General features: G+C 32.0%; 1 pseudogene; it reads right to left on the bottom strand.

Annotated features, from left to right (window-relative positions):
- Positions 1-612: 612 nt before the first annotated feature.
- LOC121366296 lies at positions 613-13,626 on the bottom strand (annotated as a pseudogene).
- Positions 13,627-21,427: the final 7,801 nt, after the last annotated feature.

Genomic DNA, 21,427 nt, shown 5'->3' with positions numbered 1-21,427 from the left:
CCTGTTTCTTGGGTATAGGGGTGCGTCCAGTCACCAGTGGGGGTGCTTTTGGTACTACATATTCTGCCACACCCCTGTTTCTTGGGTATAGGGGTGTGTCCAGTCACCAGTGGGGGGTGCTTTGCTACTGATACTTACACATATTCTGCCACACCCCTGTTTCTTGGGTATAGGGGTGTGTCAGTCACCAGTGGGGGTGCTTTGCTACTGATACTTACACAATATTCTGCCACACCCCTGTTTTCTTGGGTATAGGGTGTGTCCATCTGTGCATGAATCTCCAATCTATTAATATTATTATGTCATAAGTGGTGCCTTTAATGTACAACTTCATATATTGTGACACATTTAATAGTTATTTCATACTACATTGACATAGCTATTATGTGCTATAATTATGTACTGTGTTATTCATTTAGATATCTCTCCTTCCATTGTAAGAGACAAAGTGGTGCAACTCAAACATCCAAAGAGAAGATGTGATTTTTAATAATACTGTATATGAATAAGCACAAATCAAAAAAATTAACTTAATTGCACAGCATTGATTATTATTATTATTATTGAGATAAAAAGAAAACAATGATGAAACAAGCAGCTGGTATATAATACATGAATAGTGTGGGCAAATGGTCACAGTAATTAGTATTGGTCAAGGTTTTTTCTCCTAATGATTTCTCCAGCTGATCAAAAGCTGACTTATTAACTGGATCTAGCTCATCTTCAACCTACATAAGAAATAAATGTAATATATTATTACTCAAACTGTTGACATTCCACTATGTAGCTTAAAACATGTTGACATTCCATTATGTAGCTACACTACATGTACATATAGTTACACTTCCTACTGGACAATTCATAAGTTTAAGCACACCATACACATTTTTCAGTATTAAAGTACCTACATAAGTGGTTTAGTATTAATAGTATCAATAATTGATGTAATAAGAACGAACTGTTCAACACCTTTAACATCTGGTATGTAGAATTGAATCATGTTCTGAACGCCAGCTTTAAGAGTCACCACACTACTTGGACAGCTGGAACAAGAACCCTAGATATAAAAACATATTTGTAATTTGGAACTGTTATAGTTCTGACACAAGCACATGCAATTTATGGGATTCCTGATTTCTGACTTTCTTAAATAGCTAGCACTAGTTTTTTGATAAAGACTTGCAAGGCGTTTTGAATGGCACAAAAAATTTCTTTCTAGCTCATTCTTAGCAAGAGCTATAACAGTTAGTGTTCATTCTCAACTTGAACAGAGTATAGTTAAGACACAAATATATGTCCATTAAACTTTAATAACTATTAGGTGTTCAAAATAATATAATGGAAAATTATTTGCCACAAAAATCATATAGCAGTAAAAAAAATACGAGGCTGTTAATACTCCATTATTGCAGTAACTCTGCCTATCTAAAATTTGTGAATTCTGTTATTGTTTTTATTTGCATTGTCATGAGAATGAATAAAGATGTTAAAATATGTCATTAAAGAAGTAACTGTGTTAACAGTACTGGTAAAATTTGTTAAGTAAAACTTTCTATGCATATGCGATACATGTTTTCCAAAAAAATTTAAATGATGGCCATATTTCATACTATAGAGTATAAGTCTGTACCTGCATCTTTAGCTTGACAATACCATCTTCATATGCCTGTGTTTGTGTGCGTGGGGGGAGGGTGTGTGTGTGAGAGAATTAATAACAATATGTGATGTACCTGATCTTATACTACAGGTGGATTGTCTTAAGTTTTTAATAGTTTAGCAAGCAACAACTTGAAATGCTTCCTTTCTTTTGTTTTGATCTTAACTGACATACAATCATAAACAAGCATTTAGGCTCTGACCAGGAAACTAAATCAACCTTCTTTAACAAGTTGAGTGTTTAGAAGTTAGACAGGCAAAATTCAATTCACTTGGAAAGGAATCTAATTATTCATAACTTGTTTAATCGGTTCTATATCTTTTCCAGGGCTTCATTTGAAAGAGTGAGTGGGAAAGTACAGTCAACACACCCTTGGAAGCTTGTTGTCCCATCATTCCCTTATATATACATGTATTGCACTGTTCCTTAATCTATTACGTAGTGACATTATCATTGTACATACACTATATTTACATGTATAATTACTAGTTGGATAAACAATCAATACATTAAATATTAAATATTAACTACATATCCTAAACTATTAACAGGCCATACTTCAAGTCAACATTAGCCTCAGATGCAATTTTAGATTGTCTAATAAAATTTAAGAACATGCCTCTAGACACACTTAAAGGTCACACTTTTTTGAGCTACTACATGACTATTATATATTATTATATTACCACTTTTCACTTTTATTTCCCTTGATGATTTTCTAAATGAAACCTTGGTCCTGACTATTATGCACTTAAATCTTCTAATACTAGATATGCACAATGTTAAGCATTGGTTTTGTCATGATGCAATGTTAATAATGTTAATAATATAATACTGTTAATAATGCTAATAATTTAATAATGTTAATAATACTATTAATGTTACAATATTAATAAATATTAATAATGTTAATAATTTCATAGTTTCCTTTTCCTGTTTATTACTTTCTATTATTTTCCTCTTATATTTAAATAAAATATTATGAATGATCTATACTTCAGATAAAATTTTCAACATCATAGCATGTAACAGTGAGAAATTACACAGAAGATTATTGACTCCATAAAGCAGAATACAGTGTTAAGATAGAGACTCTAGACTCTTACTTTGCTAGTATATACAAAAACAAAATCTACAATCTTACAAAAGCCTATTTGACTAACTGTCTCTGTTCAAGAGACACAACCAATCTTTGTCAGATTTCATATATCACAATAACTTTTTTAAAAAGTTGTTTTCATAGGACATCTTGGATAGAATTAAGCTATACTTACAATTAGAACTGAGCTAAATATACCATAAAGACCACCCAATAGACTGCCTCTATTCTCCATTCATTTATTACCAGGTAATTAATTCTATGGCTTCTCTCCTTCACCTTTGCTATCACTATCACCTTAATATAAATGTGTAAATGTACTCACCACACAAAAACAATGTCTCCTCCATCTTCTTGAACAGTGGGCCTATAAAATAAAACGACATATTTTTGAAGAATGTGGACATAATCATAAAACATAATTACACTATATTAATATATAAGAAATGGTATTAAACTATTGTATGCCATAGTGGAATGGACTGCACTTGAAAGATAGAATTTCTCCATACTCCTGCACAATATCACTTGGGGGGGGGGGGGGGGGGGGGGGATAAATAATGTTCTCTGAGGGTGTTGGAACAGCAGGTAAGAAAGGATGTTCTACTAATTACTTAATGTAAGGAAGGCCCAAAATGTACATGGCAAGTCTAGCGGAGTGCCTACGTAGGAATGATATGTCTATTGAAAAGCATTGGTTTGATATCTCAAAACTGTTAAGATCTAGTAATATGACAGAACTTGCAATAATAACTTTTTTTTCTTGTTATTGTGTGAGTGACAGGTTATAGTCACATGTGCTATCCAGACAAAGCACTACTGCAACTAAAAAAAACTCCATATATGTGTAACAACAAAATTTGATGTACATTGTACCATCTGGAAAAATCTTAAAAGTTTTAATAACAGACTAGATCAATAGTTTTAACAGTTAAATAGTCTTACCGTTAAAACTCAGCCACTATTCCGTGGAATATGAGCATAAAAAAGGCCAAACACTGCATTTAACGGTTACGACAACTTTATTGACAGTGTTAACTACAACACATACCCAATAACCACTTAAGATGTCATCTATATTTTTTGTGTTCTTTTTGTTGATAAAAGTCATCCTAATATCAGATCCTTTTCTAAAAAATTGTTTGACTTATTTGTTGGAAAATTGATGTATAAAGCAGATATTTTTTTTTATTTTGAATAGGATGATATGTCTTCTTCATAATAAAAAAAATGCAGGCTGTATTGTTATTCTGGTATTGTTTAAAGCACTGTTGCATTACTTTAATATAAGGTAGTTGTTTGTTAAGCTTGATTTTTAACTAAGTTTAGAGTATGACTAAATTTACTAAAATTATAGGTAATGAAGCAACTAAAGGCTTAAATTTATTTACTTATTATAAACTAATTACTCAAATGAATATAATTTAAAATGAGTAGTCACCAATTAATCATTTAAGTAGTCATAGGGCTAGGCACATTGATCACAATCAATTACAATCAATTAAACTATACTATACAACACTAAATATTTTTCCCAAAGAAAATTATAAGTCTCCCTCAATTTATATGGGTATGTCCTGTTTTATAAACTGTATACACAAAAACATCTCCATTAATGTTGGATCTATTATAAACTAAAAGTATTATAGTGTAGCTAACTACCCCTACTCTTTTGGGAAAAGCTGATGGATGGAGGAGGGTTTAGAAGCGAACTTTGTTTACTGTCCCATTGGAATGTGGGGCAATACCACAAGGAGGAGGACTACCTCGCTAGACTACAAGTATTATAATACACAATGGGATTAGGATAAAATATACACTGGGACACGTCTAGTCTGTAGCAGATGGTCTAGTTGGTCACATGGAATGTGGAGCAATACCCACAAGGAGGAGGGACTACCTCGCAAGACTACAAGTATTTGAAATTCCCATAAAGCGCTATTCAAACTCAATGACAACAGAGTACAATTATGCTGAATCAATCAAAGAATAGAATTTTTTTCAGTGTGATTGCCAGGAAGCTCTTAAAATTCCAATATCTCAAGAATTCCTGGGAAGAGCATTGTACACATCAGTGAGTAATGGACCACCAACTCAGGTGCACCTGTAGAGAGTACATGTGTCTTTAATTCAGATGTACAATGGCTGCTATGGCAACAATTGGTAGCAGTCTGGTAACAATATTACTAGCCATCAATTCTATTGTCTACTTCCATCAAGTAATGCTGTCTTTGTCAAATGTATATAGGGACGGTGTTCACAGATTCTGACCTGCAAGCGATTTAATGTTTGGGTCCCAAAAAAAAATTTAAATCACAGTTTTTCATGCAATGTTTTCTTGGTCCTTTAAAGCTATATTAATTAACCATGTCTTAATATTATTCATTAGAGGAATAAATTTTCATCATACTCTGTACACCATTTAATAAGCCATACCAACCATTACTAACTTGCTTTGTGCCTGTATATATAGGGATATAACAACAAATGGATGGCTACATTCCAGATAGTGTGTGAATATAATTATAAAGAAACTCTAATACTGGGCAGGCCCACATCATAATACACTATATCCGCATTATAGTACATTATTTAAGTATGCTAATCACAAAAGACAAGAGAAAAACTTTATGCAAAGAAGGCAACGAGTATATTCATTATTGGTAATTGCACCCACATATTTTTATGATGTGAATTCATCAATGGTAAGTAAAGAGTTAATATCTCTATGGGAGGAGTCCAAGCATGAAAAGCACCTATACTGAGATACTAGCATTTTAAGGTGTAATACATTGAATTTACACCAGTAACCAATCCATATGATAAGAGTGTATCATCAAAAATTGGCGTGATTACATACGGCTTTAAACTATTGAAAATAGTGGTAAAGAATGATTGAAATATTATGTTTTTGGTGTGATGATGGAGGATCATGTTTGATATATGTATGTCAAAGAGTAATTCTAAATGGTATACCTTATTCTAGTATCCAACAATTCTTTGATCATTGCAACTGTCTCATTGTCATCTTCAGATATTTCTAAAAATAAAAATTAAAAATATTAAAAGTACATTAAAGAACACACACACACAAATCTAATTATGCTTCAACAACACATTCAATAGAATCTTGGACTCCTCCCCCTTAATACTATACACAACATATTAAACATACAAACAGTTATCATTATTAATTATTACAACATAGACCTAATCAAGTGATTCTCCAGGAAAATTATATCGTGGTATATACCCTTCCTATTTCAAAGAGTCATAATTGCTGAAGTAGAGGTGGAATATGAGAAGTATACATTACAAGAAGCTTTATGAAGAAAAATGATTTATAGACATAGATGAAGGTCAAAGGCTTCTTAACTATAAAATTGTATAATATAGTAATATTAATTTTATAATGTAATATACAATATGTATATTAATAGTAGTCCTATACATGAAAGTGTATATAGTTTAATATATGGCATATAATTACTATATAGATGATCACAATGACAACAAGAGACACTACAATAGTCCCCAAGATAACTTTGAGGTATACGATAAATTGTGATTACTGGAAAAAAGGTAATGGCATGTTAATGCTGTAATTGTACATATTTATAAGGAACCAGACAAAACTAGATATTGTAACATTTAATATTGTTTACTGGTCAATATTTAGATGGTAATTAGATACCTATTACACAATCTTATAGACAATATTTTATCAACTAATTAGTCATTTTGTCTATTGAAGAAATATTTGGTTCCAACAGAAACCAGATATGAACACAAAGAATGATTATTGATTACATTATTAGTTTCGCATTGACAGCTGTCACAATCAATTCTATTGTAAATTCCCTCCTATTAGGAAAAAGATTATTGTGCTTGTTATGCAGTTTAATATTAAATTGTGTGCAAACCAGATGTTAATTAGAGATGCTGGTTGCTCAGGATATAGGATTAGATAACTGATAATGGTGTATACACAACACACACACACATACATTCATCACTTGATTGTTGAATTATATTTGTCATTGATAAAGTATACTATTACACTGAACAGACTAGATATCAAAGTCATATTTGTAAATAAAATCTAGCCTATTACTGCGGTCGAGGCAAACCACTACATATCCATATATTCCTAGTTATGTAATTAAAATTACCTTGTGTGCAAACCAGATTGCTAAGTAGAGACACTGATTGTTCAGGATGTAGGCTTAGAGATAACTGTAAAGGTATATATATACACACACACACATTTAAAAGTTAATTGTATCGTGTCATTGATCAGTATAACATGCCAACATATTTCTGGCAATACTATAACAGTGACAAAACAGAATCACTACTAAAAAGAAGGGCTAGGAATCACAAAATGATCAGTGTATAAACAAAATCAATTGGAACCCATGATGGCCACATTGTGCTACTGTTTGAACTTGTATTTAATGGACTTCTACAAACAACTTTCAAAAAAAAACCTATCTCAATATTATATTTTGTTAATATTTCTATTCATTTATCCAGGCCATAACAGACATGCACAGACCAGTTGAGAGCATGTTTTATTTACAGCTGCTAAGAGCTTTGGCAGTGCCACTACCATAATGGTATGGTGTAAATGACTACTCAACATACAAGAATATAAATTCAAAAATTGTCCTAAGATTATATGATGATACCACTACTATACTTAAAGGACTAGATTATTGCTAAATTTGAAAACTGGCACAGATAGCAGAAGCTGTGGAACGATCAAACCACCAACAGAACCAGAAGATTTGATCAATCACGCACAATTCAAAGCACTTGTGGTAAAAATTAATAATTTTCATTGGTTGGTATGTACATTGGTAGTTACTGGTATGCAAGTTAATTTTATTTGTCACTCTAGACAGTCACATAAAAACAATACAATAAAATGATAACAGAAACATACCATATATATATATATATATAATTATACTGAAGTATCTAAGTCTGTTGAAGAGTGCTCAATGTCGTTTAGACAGAGCAGGTTAGAACAGAATTAAAGGACAAAAAACAGGGCTCTCGCTGTGTTATTGTTACTCCGAGTTTCACACGCGTTATGCGATCATCACACAGCGAGACGCCCTGTTCTTTTGTCCTTTAATTCTGTTTCTATATATAATTAAATATATATAACCTTTGTCTATAGTAAAGCAAGATATTACTAATAATATTTTATTAATTATATTATTATTATTTATTTCAAGGTATATTTTGACATTCCCCAATTATATGTTATTATAGGAAAGCAATGTACATTGTATATGTATCAACAAGAAAGAGTATAAATATTGCTTAATTTTTTGTTAATGAATGATACAAGGAGAATGGCATTCAACTACAAAGACTGCATTACAATTGAATGAAGCATTTCCTATGTAGGCCTGGTAGCATAAAATGCCTACAAAAGGCCCACAACATATTTTATAAAAGACTCATGTGATTCGACCTTTTGGGACTCAAAAATTGAAGTCACTTGCAGGTGAGAATTCATCTTGGAAACTACTAACTATAGAATTTGACAATCAATAAGAGACAACATTATCTCAAGAAGATTGCTGTAATACTGTCACCGACTTACCAATCTATATATATAACAAGAAATATCTATTTCACTTCTAGATTAAGGTCCATGTGCTCATCACATGTTCCTGAATAAGGTCAATGTGCTCATCACATGTTCCAGATTAAGGTCCATGTGCTCATCACATGTTCCAGATTAAGGTCATATGCTCATCACATGTTCCTGAATAAGGTCAATGTGCTCATCATATGCAGGCTGAGTCTATGGGCCTTTAAACAAGTTGTTAGCTTGAACTACTAAGTTCAAAAAATCATGACAAGTCCTTAAAAGGTGCAATGCTATTCCTCTTTGAGAGAAATGGCTTATGTCTAACACAAGTACATATATAGTATATTTAATGATGATATCATGTACTATTTTCATCCTCTGCCCAATGCGCAGGACTTATATGGTACAATGGACTTATATGGTACATGAAACATATTAACATTCCCCTATAAGATGTTTATCATGTGGGTAACTGTCAATGCTACATGAGTTTTGTAGATTGGCTTTTGTAACACAATCTACAAATTAACATGTTTACTATACTTTGAGAGGATGTATAATGTATTTGTAACTGAAATGGAAGAATGCAGAGTTGCAAGAAGGTAGAAATTGACTATAGAATCCAAACAACCTACACAGCATTATCTACCTCTACTAATTTGTTTAGAATTCTATAGTCACTCTATATCTTCTCGTACTCTGCAGTCTTCCTTTTTACAATTATATTTTAAACAACAGAGGTTAAATACATTAATAGTTTGTCAAGTCTGTCCAATGGTGAAAGGTATATTTCAAATCTGCTTTCATACAACAATAGACATACACACATTATATATTAGTAGTCATATTGTAATACATGTACTTAACTATATAAAATGTACATGTGCTAATCATGCATATGGAGAACAAACTTTGGTGAGATACTGTACATATATTATGACACTTGTAGAAAGGGCCTGATACCTGAACACATCCTACAATGGAATGCATATACATTTACATATGGAATGCATATACATGTACCTTATACATGTACATGTATTGTATATGTACATAAATATTTTACTCTGTACTGAACTTTAAACCATAGTCCTTAGATGTTTGTAATTACTGGAAAGAATGACCATATAAACGTCTATTATAAAAGTAAACACAACATCCGTAATGCTGGTGACAAAATGAAACAAGTTCATTAATTTAGTGATATGGAGGAAAAGTCATCTAAACATCAGCTGCTTCTTTTAGAATTAGAAAGAATACCTATGTTATTTATTAATACATACTATTTAGTCATATATCTTGAAACTAATGTATACACACAGCACAATATTCACTTTCAGTGGACTAGTCTATAGTACATTACACCTCTTACCAGTAATTTTGTGACTGTGATAGCTCTTCAGATATTACTGGCAGATCGCTGGCAAAGAAGTCCATGATAGTAGCATAAACATGAGGCTTAATGGTATCCCTACAATGTCATCATCAGTCTGCATAGGAAGAGAGTAATAATTAAGTAAGTACATATATTCAACATGTACATGTACATGTACTCTGTGTATTCAAAATTTTCCATCCAATGTCGAGAGTAATTGAACTATTCCACATCATAGTATCTATTTATGTATATCTGTTAATTGTTAAAACATCAGAAATCTTGAGCGTTCATTTATAAGTATTGTCACTTATAATATTATATAATAATAGAAATAGAAAACAAATATAGAAATACAAGTAGTGATGAGTAACAATGTAAACATATAAACGCAATTTTTTACATGTGTATCAGTAGTACTTTTGTTATTAATAATGACAAACACTGGAGGTTATTATATTTTATGAAAACTGATTATTACCAAAAAAGGAACTTAACTATCACCAACATTAGCAAGGAAATTAGAGTTACAACAAGATAGCTGTCACATAGGAATAGTATCATTATAATTAAGACATACTTCCAACTCATTAGTCACTACTATACAATAGCTACATGATAAAGGAAATTAAAGTGACAACAAGATAGCTGTCACATAGGAATAGCATCATTATAACTAAGACATACTTCTAACTCAATAGTCAATACTACACAATAGCTATAAGGTATTACCAACATGATAAAGGAAATTAGAAGTGACAACAAGATAGCTGTCACATAAGGAATAGCATCATTATAACTAAGACATACTTCTAACTCAATAGTCAATACTACACAAATAGCTATAAGGTATTACCAACATGATAAAGGAAATTAAAAAGTACAACAAGATAGCTGTCACATAAGAAACAAGAGACATCATTATAACTAAGACATACTTCCAACTCAATAGTCACTACAATACAACAGCTGTAAGATATGCTAACACAAGATAATACAAGGTAAATACCTAATATTTGTATAGGACATTATCCTCACAACATCATGTACATTATCACTATTATCATCAGTTTACACTTTCTTTATAACCCAGTTCCTAGAAATGTTTCCCTTCTTTTCTTCTATTTCAAGTGATGTCATTTTAATATTTCCCTCAATTTTAAAATACTACTCCCAATGTGTTTTCAACAAGAAAAGTCATTGTTTTTGTTTGTCTTTCTTTTTCAAAAACCACAAGAGATTACAATGTCAACAGTTAGATATCACAGTTTAAACCAACATACACTACATATTAGCATATGTTCAAGAGGTGACCTTGCTATCATTTATGGATACAGTCAACTCTTAAGACAAATAGTGCATGCCTATATATGGTCATTCTCAATGCAATCAATATATTATATTCTTAACAATTGCTCTTCTTAGTAGTAACTGTGACTGCTCTAAATACATCAACTTCTTATAAGGCTGAGATACATTACATGTTTCTATAATACAACTAAGAACTGATTCTGTTTAAGGGAAAATTGTAAAAAGTAGATGTAACTCCTATGAAGAGTGTCCCATGGTCAATGTCATAAATGTTGGTACTCAATGTAGTCATTGCAATATGTGTTTTTTAGTCCATAAAATAACTGACTTGCAAGGCTTCTTGGTCATTTTGTGTCGTAAATAGTATATACTACAACATTCACAAATGATCTGTACAATTATCCCATCTCACAAGTATGTACTTCTAGATAAAGACAACCACAAGAATGCAAAGAAGGGAATCTCTACTATCATGACATCATAATGTTAAATTGTCTTGAAAGTACTTTGAAAACACAAGAAAATGCTGAGTTTGAGATTGCTAGAAGATAGAGAAGTAAACTATCTAGAAGGTAAAGGCAAATTAAATACACTGGTTGTCTTACCAGCAGTTAAGTATATGTGGTTTAATTTTTCGTTGTCACTTTAAATTCCTGTAGACAACAATATGTTTGTAACAGAGTACAAACTGGTAGATCATGAAATGATGTGGGGACCTCCAGTTCAGACTGTCTGGCATACACACGTATGTGCATGCCAGATTTAAATACCCGGCAAATATTACACTTACAACATTTCCTGAAGAAGGGGGTCTACCTTAGACAATGAGAAATGAGGGTATCTTCGAGTTAGTGACAGCGTTTAAAAAACAATGAATAGTAGAAATCACTGAGAATTGAATTTGTAATAGTATATCTTGGCTTGTCAAAAAAGGTAAAAAAGATCCCTTAGCTAATAAGTAGACTGACCAAGTGGATATTATAGTCACTATTTGAAAGGCATCAATTTATTGGAATATAATGAAGAGGCTACTATTCTAGAGTGTCTCATGCTTGAGGAAAATAATGTAAATACAAGAGAAGTCAACAGAGAAATGATGCAATTGAATTTATTTTAATACCAAATATAATATGAAATGTAATGTTACGTATATCCCCACAATAACAAACTTATAACTATACAGAATTAGTTAACCAATATCAACTCTCACTTTTGTCACAGTGATAAAAGTCAGCTCCAAAGAATACTCTCTTCACACCATCAATTCTAAAGAGCTGTCTTGCTAAATGAGAGCCACGAGCAGACAATGGAGTTGGAAAATCCCAAGTATCGCCTGTTGTGATAACAGGTATACAGGAATAAATTTAAGACTGTTAGGATTAGGTGTGCTTTCTGTTTGAATGAACATAGTACGAACTGAGAAGGGAACAAGAAAGACAATATGAGTTTCATTGTTCATAGAATATGTACAGGTAGTTCATACAACCTTTCTACTAGGTTTATATGAAATATAAAAGTGTAAAGAGTACTACTCCTGTTGATGTGTCCTTTTTCTAAGGCAGGCATATTGCTCAGTCAACGGCGAACAAGACTTAACAGTATATGTTTTGGAACAATTGCTTTTTTCAAATAATAATTTGTTTTGTTGATTTCATTAATTGTGATTGATTGCTTTTTTCTCAAAGATTGAAAAATTACAAAGTAGACGATAGAAGGGATCCTATACAAGTAGATACATGAAATAAATTGTCAAAGTAAATGTAAATATATATGGTAGATGAATGTTTGAGTAGATGGTGCAATGTGTGATCATTATTTTATATAAACCTGCCAACTCAAGATTTTTGTTAAAAATATTGACCAATGGCAATAGATCCAAGGGCAATACTTTTTATTGGTTTATATAGTGCATATAGATCAGGGCTGGAGCAAAGTGGTCAGGTAGGTCAGACCATATATAGCCTACCAATATTTTGGTCAATGTGTGTATATAGATGTTTATACATAGTTCATTTTTGTTAATAGTCCTAACTCACTATTTAATATATTAATTATAAGTTATTAACATGACCTGTTATCTTATATTGCACTGGTAATTACTACTTCAATTTCACTACTTGACTGTTGTAACACACATCCCTTATGGCCTAATATGGACTTATGTTTTGGTTTTGTGCTCTGCACAGGAAGGAGCACACCCCCTCCCACACTCTCCGCCTCGCCATGGTTATAAGGCCACATGGTTCACTAAACATCCCTAACAATGAATGGCCTGACTAACTAATGCTTGCTCGGGCCTGTAGATCACATGAACTATGATATCACACACACCCACAGAAGTTACAAGATTCTAATTGTATTGTGATATAGTAACACACACTTATATGGAAATATTACCATGTAATTTTGAAAGATGGATGACAATAAAACTGCTTCTTAGACAGTCCCAGTTGGTAAGAGACAGGAAGATAATGACGAGGGGCATTATTTACATTCGATGACACTTTTCAACCGCCATAACTTGAGTGGGTCATTAAAAGAGAACCTGATCCTACCCATCGCTTAGCAGCCATGTTGAATCACACAATCATACCAGCTATAATAATTATTACGTCCATTTAATTAAAATAAATGAGGGAATCACCTGAAGACGAACCGCCCATAATATAGATAAAAGTAAACTTTGATGAAATGAAGTAAATTTAGTGTGTTGTTTTTTAACAGCTTTATACTTTTAAAGCTTTTGAGTCTGTATGTGACACTATTATATATGTGAATTGACTTCAAACTTTGTGTTTATTGAGAAGTGTAAATGGCCGGGTTTGGGAAAGAAGCTATTCAGTGGAGATGTTTGTGATATTCCCCGAGAACAGTGCAAAGGAAAGCGCAACAAAACATTCTGATCATGAAGCATCCAGCTAGCGTCTTCTCCGAGAGCTCATGCTTGTGTCCAAAGCTTGGTCGAAAGGCAGTTTCATCACTATCCACTTGAGAGATTATTGCTCCGTTATTAACTTACTTCTTTTGGCAACTGTGTCTTCTTCGTGAACAGACCAGCGCGAAAAGAACGACCAGAGGAAAGACTCTCCCTCCAGACATGACGAGTTGACAAAGCTCAAACAGCAAGTTCACGATCTAAAAGGAAGAACAAAAAGAAAAGCTAAGTACGAAGAGGTAGGTCCCAACTTTTTCCTTTTTTTGGCTTGTTTTTCTGAAGCTTGACTAGTAAGAATATAGCGGGGTTTTTTTAAACTAGTGACTTAAAACATTGTACCATTAATCTGTGGTACTGTCATTGTGTTGCTGTAAAGTTGTTGACATTATGGTGAGATAGGTATGTGTGGAGGGAATGTTTACCATGTCACTCAGACATAACACTGTTAGACTTTTGAATTCATAGTTGCATTGTTGCCCAATTGAGCGTATTTAGTTTAGACAAAAAAAGGATTTCTCCTAAGATTATTTTGAAGATGAAAAACTAACAATAAAGTTATTAAAGTTGTAATGTGGTTGAAATTAAGTCATAAACAATATTATCAAAGGCATTTTGGAGTGTTGGTATTTTTAGGAAGTTATTCGCTGTTTACAATACCATGTAGTGAGTAAGTTGACAGATTGTTTCTTAAAATGGTTTATAACTGGGTTAGAATTTTAAAATCACAAATTTCTCCCATTGTAGTGTGTTTAATCAAATAAAAAGTTAATAACAGACCGATTTTTTAGTGCTTCATTCTTTAATGAAGTTATCTTTTGAAGTTGTACTATAATGAAGACATACTAAAACTCTTATTATTAAAAAAAGCTTCCTTATTTCGGAACTGTCAGCCAGTATCACTGTAAATCAGTTCTATTAAATAAAGTGCATGAATAAATAGAACTTATATTAGCTAGTACTTATACAAATGTTTGTCACAATTTATATCAATCCAGAGCTCTGTTTCTTTTAGTATTAACTATCCACCTACAATACAGATAATGGTATATTTTTATGTATCATCTATAACACATGACAATGACGCTTTGCCTTGTCTGGAATTTGCTGTAAGTAGTGTGTAACTATTCAGCTCTGCATTTGTTTTACAAATTCATAAACATACCTTAAAACAATATGAAGACTGTATATGTATACCAAGCAAAGAAAAGCTTAAGTGTTAATACATGTGATTGATCCATATGTATATATATTTGTGAACAATGTTAGAGTATTAAGGAATTTTTTGATGAAGAAAAATGAGTAATACATAGTAACTTTTGTTGTATTTTAAGATTTCTCTCTTTATCAATGATGTTTGTACCTTGTGATAGCTCACTAAAATGTTTCTTACTTTTAATTTTTGTAGTTGGTTGTGATATTAGACCTAAACAGCACATTATGAATATTATAAAAAAGAATTTATCACGTTTGTTTTTATGTTTATTTTTATTTGTTTTTTTATTGATTTAGTTGTACAGATTAACCAGCAGTGGTCGACAGATTATTCTGAACTTTCTAAGCAAGTACAGCTGTTTACTGAGGGCAAAAGAGCCATGCCATCGTTGCCATGCCAACAATGTGTCCTATTAGAACGGCAACTCCATGAAAAGGCAGAATTGAATCAGAACATTAATGAAAAGATGGAAAATATGAACGTGAAAGAGACCTATTTACTAATAAGTTAGAAGAGAAAGACAAGGAGAACCAACACCTACAGGATGAATGTAAAGCTCTCAAGTTACACAGGTTAAGGAGACAAATTTGTTACTTATACTGTGCATTTACATGACCTGACCACCCCTAGTAGGAGGTTGCACACTATCTATACCTTCGTATTTATATCTATTGAGACAAGAGAATAAGTAAACAGTCCTTTTAGTTCAAATTATAAGAAGACAATTGTACTTTTGTTATAGCTACCTTTTAATGTATTCAAAGGACAAAAATTATACATGTGTTTGATTACATTGTATAGAGTACACTTCTTTATGTAAATCATCTGCAGATGGTAATAAGCCTATCACAATTGTAGACAAGTAGATGTCTGTGATGTAATGTGCAAAGTCTTTTTTTCAGTAATAATCCTTATAGAGCACATTTTCCAGAAAATTTATCACTTCTGTATCACATTGATTGCAACTGTAATTGATAGGATATTTGGTGTGCTAAGTATGTACATGTAACAGTAGTTAATGACTAACCAATGTGCTCCCTAAATCCTTTATAGCAAACTTGTGCAATGTCATCACATCATTATTTATAATGTTCATATTTCCATGTAAGCATAAACCTTGTTGCTCCTACATCATCAAGTTTCCTCCTTCTTCCTTTTTTTCTTAAATAGTTTATTTAAAACATTGTTACAGTGATACTTGAAGTCATTACCTATCATGTGATTAATATGATTATGATATCAATAACAGTTATAATGCTTGTTAAGCAATGCTTTATAAGAATTAGTCCCTGGATTAAGTGGGACTTACATAACTCTCTTTGATCAATGATCTTAAAGTGGTATAGTCCCTTTACTATTTGTGATGTAGTATTAGCATACCACAAATCGTGTATTTAAAGTAAAGTCCCTCTACTGACGATATGAATTATCATACCAGCACCAAACACTTATGTTCCTTGTACTATTAATAAAGAATATTGTAGTGTGATAGTAAAGAGTTGTATTAAATACTAACTTGAGGATGAAACAGCCTGTACAATTTTGTTAACTGCCTAAGCATTTAAATATTTAGCAGAGATTCCAACTTTAACTTGATTGCTCACCTAACATTTTCTTTAATATAAAAGATATCACCTGATGCAACCTTTTCAAGTTATTTTTTTTTTAAAGATATTTGGTTAATAACACTAATTTCTATGTTTGCGGCACAAAAGAGCATAGCATTGTTTGTACATATATATATTCAAACATGTGCATATATAGTAATAATGATCGAGTTGCCATAGAATTCATGTCTAGTATTACTATTTCTTCTGTTTCAATACTACAGTCAATCCACATTGTTACAAATAACTGTTTGTACTATAAAATATTTTAGTTCCGGTTGTTCTACTGAACAATTTACTAATAATGGCATATACTGTATTGCTATTGTGATCCTACTAGCTCTGGAATGAGAACTACATATATTGTATGTTGTTTTAACAAACATAGTTGTTGTGTTTATAAGGCAATTATTTGGACACAAGATAAGCATTGCTGAAGGCACTGAACCACATATTTGCATGCTGAGTTTTCTTTCTATGAATACTACAAGTATGTAAGTAAGAAATGTAGTGGGTATCCTAGTTATGATGTCCCTTGTGTAAGGAGACAATTTTATGGTATAAAGTTGATATCACTTATTATATCATGCAGCAAATCCACTGTGGTTTGAAATGGGAATTCCCTTAAACACGCTAATCAGTATTATTGTATCTCCTCATGTGTTAATTGACAACCATCAAGAAAAGACAACATCTATATGCTTGAACTGTAACTGGAACTAAAAATATAGTACACTTCATGTATAAACTGATTGTTTTGCACATCCTCTGGAACTAGACCTACATGTACTTAAATGTGTTTAGTAAACATTCTGTTCAATAAGGTTTTGGTAGCTATGTTAGCTAAATGTTGTTAGCCAATCTAGAATGAGGAAATGTATTGTCTATGGGGTGTGTCAACTTCACTTGTTCTTGTTCTACTATTACATGTATGAATCACAGACCATGCAGTGAATGTACATATATAGTTTTCATCATTTTTAATGGTTTAGTTCATGAACGGGCTGTAGTTAAGGCTCTCTTGTGTCTAACAGAATTATTTGTCCAAAACTAGAAAGCACTTAATATCTGATGTTAGGGCTGCCCTATCTTACGACCTTTTAGACCTTCTAGTATATATAGGCTGACATCATATTATTGTTATGTCTTATGCATTTAGTGTGACAGTAAAAAAAATTACATTATGATTGTCATAGTAACCAATGAATTTAATTTGACAATTGATACAATCTCTTCAAAGATGGACATGACTAATTGAGGTTGTAGGATTCTATATATTGAATCTTAACAGTACCATAGCTTCTTTAGACATTCCCAAATTTTGAAATTAAACAAAACAAGTCATAAAAGAATTCATAACTGAGAAAAGGATCTTAGGACAGTTTTTCGATCATAGCCCTACTGCAAGGGTGTCCACTTCTAAGTTGTAATTTATATTATCAACATTATATTGTATCATATACATGTTTGTGTGTGTATAATTCTATCATCAAGATGTCAGACTTTTTTGTCCTCTGTTTATAACAGTTCTTTTCTTTCTTTTGAACTGTATTTCCTCAAAGACTTATATATAACTAATATTGTTACTTAAAGGAGGAATGGAGACCTTATTTGGTTTATAGGAAATTACTATAAAGCAAATAAGGTCTTCATCCTCCTTTAAGTATCAATACAGTAGTATACTCTCTGCTTTCACTTTGCACCTATGCATGCACATGCATGCACACACATAGATGTGACTATGTACATTGTGTATGTAATATAGTGCTAATATATACATATTATATATATACATCAATTAATTTTTCTCACATGAACTAAAATGTGGTTTGTATGTAATGACTTACTTACCTAGTTCTATTAACATTGTTATATTGATGTCTGTGACAAGTGTACCATCAAACTGCAATACACCTCCTACTATTATTAACCACATACAGTGTGGTCCCATCATGTAGGTTGATAGAGATGGGCACATCTCTTAGTGACAGAGTAAGTAGATTAATCTATAGTATGTAGATATTTATATATCATTACATCATAATGTGTTAATATTAAAGACAAGATACACTACATTTATAGATATAACATTGTATGTAATAGTGGTAATATAATAATAATTATGTGTAAAGTACTTATTTCTAAAAATATAGATAGTCTATCTTAATGTGAAGACAAATGCAAAATAGTACAATGATATCTTCTATATAGCATAAAGATGAGATGACAGGATTGTTACTATAGAGAAATAAAGAAGAGTTTTGTAGTTCTTTTTATGTTTCTATGGCGGGTGTTGTATTTTTGCTCCTGTAATCAGTAAAAACATATAATAATGATTAAAATGATATCACACATTGTTACCTTATGTGGGATTTATCTGAAGTCAGACAAGTACTGATAAAGAAGCCATTAAATTAAATTTTGTGTAATTTTTTTACATCATTTGTATACACAATATCATTGATAATTGAATGCGACACTAGTAGATCTAGTAAAAAACTATGATCCAAAGTTGATGGGTATTCTATTGTGTTATGATATCATGTAAGAGAGTTTGTGTGATGAGATTGATAGCAGAGATAGTAGGAGACAATGTGGTCTGTGTTTGATAAAGACTACATGAGATCATGATTATAATGACCTAAGTTGTTAGATATTGGACGGTTCATTAATTAATTTAAATTGTCTACTATTATAATAGAATTTAAATCTGTAGAATAGACAATGTTTTTTATATGAATATATATCTCCTTTCCTTTAGCTAAATCTTCTATAAATCTTACATAGCATGCATGTAATATGTAGTCATAGTAAAAACATGTAGTCATAGTAATATAAACTTTATCAATTCATCACATACATCAAATCATAATTATTTTTCCCTTCAGACCTATGTTTGGGTGATAAAACACTTCAAGGGTCACTTGTTCGTTCGCCATATTACCTTACAAGGAATTCACTACATATTGTTATTTTCTGCTCTCAGTTTATACACATGCATCTTCATATAGAGTTGTCAGAGTTGACATGCTTCAATACTGCAGACTTGTTATTGCTAAATTTTGTGTTAATGTAAACACTATTGTTTTCCCTTTTGCATGTGACTTGGGGGCAGCGACCAATAATATTTTAATGTAATACATAATTTATAAAATATACATGTTACATTATATGTACATGTTCATTTAGTGTTGGCAGTTTTGTTATTTTATTTCATCATATACAACTTACATGGTTGTATTATACAAGTAGGGAAAGAACCATTACCTTAAATGTTTCCGTTGTGTGGGAAAGATGTGGTGATATCAGTTTTTGTAATGGATTAGCCCACTCCTGTGTTGTGGGTATATAAATAGTTTGTAGTATGTGTGTCTAATGTTAATGGTTATCTATAGAGACTTGTTGTTTTGACTAATTTCACTTTGTATGTTTGTTATACATGATGTTGTATTAGTATTCTGTAATATAAAAATATAAGTTGTATAAGAATTATTGCAGTAATGATTAAATTGTATGATATGATGTTTGTAAATTATAGTTTTTATAATGTTGATCTCTCTTTCTCTCTCTCTCTCTCTCTCTCTCTCTCTCTCTCTCTCTAGTTTCAAGAAATGGTGGATTAAGTGCTGCCATGGAGACAAAGAGATGATAAAGAAGAGCTCATTCATGGAAGTGCAAAGACTACGTGATACGTATACTGCAGCAGAAAAGAGATCGAGCAAGACTTCAAACTCAAGTATGTTGGTTGTACACATTCTAATTGTGTAGAGGTTATGATGTATGTTATACTGTAACTATTCAACTTTAAAATGGATTACATACCATAATTATAATAATAAGACCTGTTATTTATTGTTACATGTACAGTTGTAACTGGTTAACCCTAGCTTAATTCAAATGTAGTTATAGTCGACAAAAAGATTCTTTATTTTTGTAATGGTATGTGTAATCATTGTTGTCTTGTTTCATACTTAACAGGTCCCTTCATCCAGCAGGCAGCTTCCTATTTGATTCCAGTTCAATACTACTACGAACCCACTCATACACCAATCATACTCTTATGAGGGGCCTCCTCTCGGTCTGCCCTTATACCTCAACCACATATTCCTGTCAGTAACTATCACACATTGGTGCAACAGGTGTGCATCCAATATGATGTTAGAGTCCCTCCAAAAAAAGCTATGAGCTCTGATGGATATGTTATCCTAAACAGTTTGCAACTCGTACACTACCTCTAGTAGACCCGACGTCTTCCTTATGCATCATCCTCAGGCTACAAACACCCCTCCTACTCCACCTGTAAGTTATATAATATGTTGAGTATTTGTACTGAATATTGCCTGTATCAATCATAATATTAGACTCTGTAGGAGATTAAGAGTATATGGTTAAAAATGGCAAATTGTCATGTGTTACATAGTAACCAATTTTGATACACTCTGGCGGGTAGAAGTTCATCTATTATCTCTGGCATGACTATTTTATAGAGGAAGTTAGATAGATTAAGATAGCGAGAGTAGCCATTCATTCGGGTTGTGTGGGGGGGGGGGGGGGGGGTAGACATGAAGAGTCGTAATATGTACAATTATCTGTACAAATACAGGAAATTACCAGGACAT

Source organism: Gigantopelta aegis, unplaced genomic scaffold (genome assembly GCF_016097555.1).
Source record: "Gigantopelta aegis isolate Gae_Host unplaced genomic scaffold, Gae_host_genome ctg5236_pilon_pilon, whole genome shotgun sequence".
NCBI classification, from domain to species: domain Eukaryota; kingdom Metazoa; phylum Mollusca; class Gastropoda; order Neomphalida; family Peltospiridae; genus Gigantopelta; species Gigantopelta aegis.
The sequence above is the reverse complement of the archived record's forward strand: the minus strand, read 5'-3'. Positions and strand labels throughout refer to the sequence as shown.